The sequence below is a fragment of the Gossypium hirsutum genome, chromosome A13 (assembly GCF_007990345.1).
Source record: "Gossypium hirsutum isolate 1008001.06 chromosome A13, Gossypium_hirsutum_v2.1, whole genome shotgun sequence".
Classification (NCBI taxonomy): domain Eukaryota; kingdom Viridiplantae; phylum Streptophyta; class Magnoliopsida; order Malvales; family Malvaceae; genus Gossypium; species Gossypium hirsutum.
The window spans coordinates 23024242-23029504 of NC_053436.1; positions in this window are offsets into that span (position 1 = coordinate 23024242).

Below are 5263 nucleotides of genomic sequence, written 5' to 3' on the forward strand. Positions count from 1 at the left end.
CTCTTTTTTTTATTTTTAGCAAGACATCAGGCCACATTCTTCGAAACTTTTGTTAGACTAGTTTACACTCTTCTTTTATGGGGAGCTGGTGTACCACGATATCAGTGTTTAGCCTGAGCATATCTTGATACGACCATGCAAAAACATCTTTGAAGTCTTAGAGTAATTTAATGAGGTCACGTTTTGTCTCTGCGGTGATGCAAGCTCCGATCTTCACCTCTTTATCTTCCCCTAAACTCACAACTTTCACTTATTCTTTGTAGGGTAGGATCTGTTTTTCATCTTCTTCAACCATCCTTAACAAATCAGGAGATAAACTACATTCTTGACCACCTTCAAAATCATAGACTACATTCTTGACCATCTTCAAAATCCTGGGGTTCTTCTGGACACATATCTTGCTCAAAAGAATATTATGAGTCGTTAACAGCGCCATTCATATCATTAATATCTGGAGACATGTTATAGGAACAAAGGAAAATCCAAAATCCAAGAATAAAAGAATATTTGCTCAAAATGGGAAAAAAGATGCATTTTATTAAAATAAAGATCGTTGGACATAAGCGTATTTCACAAAAGGGTTCTTATTACTCTTAGGCCTAGAGCAATAAGCGTGTTTTGAACATTACTCTAAATTAATTCTAAAGATTACAGGGATTTCCCCCGCAATCCAATTGTTCAAAACACTCCCTGCTACGTAAGGGCGAATGCCTGATAGGTTTTCTTCTCCTATTCCTTCTTCAGATATTGCGTTAATGTTTAAACTTCCAATCATTTCTTCAGCAGTTTCTCCCTTTGACATCTTCCACTCAGGGTGAATAGTTCCTGTAACAGCCCAATTTTAGTGAAATCGGAATAGTGGTTTTGAGACCACAAATCCGAGTCCGAAAAGTGAAATTACTTAAATTTCATAAAATGATAGGTATTATGATAGGAATATTGCATGAAAAAATTTATCGAAAAATTTTATCAATTATGTGTCTAATTGCAAAAAAGACTAAATTGAATAAAATGTCAAAGTTGAATTCTAGTAGTTATAAGGATTAAATAGCTATAGAATTAAAAGTGAGAAGTCCTTAGATGGCAATTAGACGTAGATATTTTTAATGAGTCATCCATGGAAAAATTGAAAAAAGGTTAAGGATTAAATTGGAAATTGAATTGAATAGTATGTGATAAATGATTAAATAGAATTAAAACTCATTTTATATCATCTTCTTCTTCATAAAATACATGGAAACCCTAAGAGAGAGAAAGGAAACTTTTCAAGCTTGAATTGGTAAGTTCTATGTCTTGTTTTTAGTAATTTTTTTATTTTTGAGATCGGAAAAGCTTAATTTCTTTATTTGAGTGATTAAATTGAAAGAAAATCGAAGTTTAGAAAATTACCCATGGATGAATATGTTGTAAATTGAAAGTTTTTAATAGAAAATGAAAGATTATTGATAGATAAACCACTTTTACAATGTGATTTTTAGTGACACATGTGTAGAGACTAAATTGCAAAGTAGTGAAATTCTTGGAAAAATTTTGAAATTTATGAAATACATGTGCTGTAAAAGTTATATTGGAATTTTGAATAAGCTTGGAATAAGTATTAAATTGCATGAATTTCAATTTCTGAGCCTAGGGACGAAATTAGAATTAATTAAAAGTTTAAGGGCAAAATGGTACTTTTGCCTAAAATGTGAAATGGGCTTGATTGAATGTAAAAAATCATAGAATTGATGATTAAATTTATTTATATAGTTCCGAAAGTGTAAAAAATGTGTTTAATTGATTATTGAATTATGAGCATCATGATTTGTAATTGGTAAGTACATGTAGTAAACAAATATTGATTTTTGACTTATATAAATGATGAAATGGTGCATGAATTCGTTTGAATATTGATTTTCGATTGGACAGGTGATTACTGTGAATATGAGGTCTTGCATATATTGCAATAAATGTTGTCCTTAAAGGATAATATTTTGATCTCATTATGAAAAGGGAATGTATCCCGAAAGGGTAATACTTGAAACAGACTTATGTACTCAAATGACACAACTTGAAAAGGTTATGTACACTTGTGTGTACACTTGGAAAGGTTAGGTATACTTTGTGTATTCCATATGAAAAAGAAAGGTATACTTTGTGTATACCACTTCAAAAGGAAAGGTACACTATATGTGTACACTTGAAAAGGTTATGTGCACCTTGTGTGTACAAATTGAAAATGGTATGTACACTTCGTGTGTACCACTTGAAAAGGGAATGTGCACCTCGGGTGTACAACTTGAAAAGGAAAGGTCTATCGAAAATTTAAAGATTCAACGGAAATGTATTAACAAGTGAAATAAGAAGGAATAACTTGATGAGCTCATCTATGCATTTTAATGTTTTGCATTAATCAATTTGATTGAATAATTGAAAATAGGTCATATTTGTTATCTCGCTAAGTTGATGGATAAATTGTTTTATGTGTGATTTGGTTATTGAACATGATTGGTAAGGGTAGCATTGGTTATACGAACTTACTAAGCATTAATGCTTACTAGGTTTATATTTTTCCTGTTTTATAGTGCTCAAAGCTCGTGAAGGTTGGAATTGGGTTGGAGCTATCATCACACTATTAATTCCTTCGTTTTGGTAAAAATGATAAATCTATTTTGTTATAATGGCATGTATAAGCTTTTACGGCCAAATGATAAATTAATATTTTGGTTTGTAATTAAGTCATAAAAGTGGTTAGTAATGCATTGTTAAGATTGATATGTTGTGGATTATTATAAAAACATGTTGTTTTGAATGTTAGAAATTTGTTGAATTTGTTGGTATATACTAGTAAGTTTTCATGCAGGAAAATGGTTAAGTTTGGGTGAGAAATAGGGCTAGGAAATTGCTTTATTCCGTCCACACGGGTAAGAAACAAGAACGTGTGTCTAGGCCGTGTGTGACACACGGGCAGCCCACGGGCATGTGAAATGACCGTGTGTCCCCTACATCCTTAAATATGAAGTCAGGATAGTACTCGGGCAAAAGACACAGTCCTGTGTCTTGTTCGTGTGAAGAAAATGGGTTTCAAGCATGGTCGTGTGTCAAAATCATGTGAAAATGGCTTAAAAATGGAGAAAAATCAGTTTACCACACGAACTAGCCACATGGGCGTGTCCCCAGGCTGTGTGCGCCTTTGATACTTAAGAAATTGCAAGTCAGAATTCCACATAGGCTGTCCACACGGCCGTGGGATTCCCACGGGCTGGCCACATAGCCATGTCCCAGGCCACACGGGCGTGTACCCCTATCTTTGAGGAAAATTTTCCATAGTTGCCAGTTTAGTCTCGAACCACTTCCGAAGCTTGTATTGGGCCCTGTATGCCCATAGTAGGGGCTTTATGGTAAAAATTGAAAAAAATTGATTTGAAATGCAAATTTATGACTCATTTTTGTACAAATGCTATCGTATAAGTCTGATAATACCTCGTAACCCTATTCTGGTAACAGATACAAGTTAGGGGTGTTACGTTTAGTGGTATTAGAGCTACGGTTTAGTTGATTCTCAGACTAACGTAGCAGGTGTGAATTTAGCTATAAATGCCATTATATAATTGATGATAGTGTGGTACCTCCTGACCATTTTAAATATGTTTTTCATATAGTAAATGTCTTCCAACCGAGCAAGAGAAGAAACTGTGGAAGCTGAGAGTGCTTCTCAAGCTTCTATACAACGAGCTATAAATGGTAGTAGTAGTAGAAGGTCCGAATAAGAGGGCCGAAGTGAATATGCTAAGATGCTTTCTTTGAAATGTTGGATAAATGGTTTCCTGAATATTTGAGAAGAAATTCTACTGCTTTGCAACCACAACCTCCCCCACCAAATGATCAGACTATTCTTGAGAGACCATCGGGTACTGAAACTGCTAATTGGTAAGGCTCTAGTAAATAAACACAAAAAATATGAGGCTGATGAATTTAGAGCTACAATTGATGATAATCCGAAAAATGTTGAATTCTAGCTGGAAAATACTACTCGAGTGTTGGACGAATTATCATGTACTCCAGTTGAATGCTTGAAATGTTTTGTATCTCTGTTAAAGGACACAGCTTATCACTGGTGGAAAACAATAAGTTCTGTGGTTCCAAAAGAAAATATTACTTGGGAATTCTTTCAATCTGAATTCAGAAAGAAATATACTAGTCAAAGATTCCTAGATCAGAAAAGAAAAGAATTTCTAGAATTAAATAAGGGAACAGGACTGTTGTAGAATATGAAAGGGAGTTTGTACGGTTAAGCCAATATGCTAGTGAATGGGTTCAAACAGAGACAGAAATGTGTAAACGTTTCGAGGAAGGATTAAATGAAAATATAAAGTTATTGATTGGTATTTTGGAAATAAGAAAGTTTGCAGCACTTGCTGATCGTGCAAAGAAAGCTGAAGAGCTAAGTAAAGAAAAGAAGAAGGAAAACAGAGAAGCCCGATCCTCTGGGAAAAGACCTATTAGTAGGTCTCAATCATTTTCTTCAAAGAAATCAAAGAGGTATCAAGAAGGATCTACTACTTCAGTTGGGTATTCCGGTAACGAGCGTGGTTTTCAACGCTTTAATCCCAAGTCATCATCACTGTCAGTGACTAGTGTTGGAACTGTGGGAAACACGAAGCCAAAATGTAAACACTGTAACAAATTTCATTATAGTGAATGCCGAATGAAAACCGGTGCATGTTACAAATGTGGTTCATTCAATCACTTTTTGAAAGATTGTCCAGAAATAGTAGAAAGAGATGTTGAACAAACTTCAAAACCAGCTAACACTGCTTCAAGAGGCAGACCACCTAGACACCCCAGAAATGTTAGTGGTAGTCGAAGCACTGTAAAAGATTCAAATGCTAAATCTGAGGCTCGAGCTCCTGCAAGAACATATGCCATATGAACCGGAGAAGATGCTTCAGTGCTAGATGTCATTACTGGTACTTTTTCTTTATTAGATACTGATATTACTGCATTAATTGATCCTGGTTCCACACACTCGTATATATGCACAAATTTAGTAAATGTTAAAAATTTACCTGTTGAATTCACTGAATTTGTGGTGGAAGTTTCAAATCCTTTGGGTCAATGTCTAAAGGTGGATAAAGTTTGTAAAATTTGTCCATTTTTCGTAAAGGGTAGATGTTTCTTGGCTGATTTAAGCTACTGCCTTTTGATGAATTCGATGTGATATTGGGAATGGATTGGTTAACCCAACATGATGTAATGGTTAATTGTAAACAGAAGTATATTG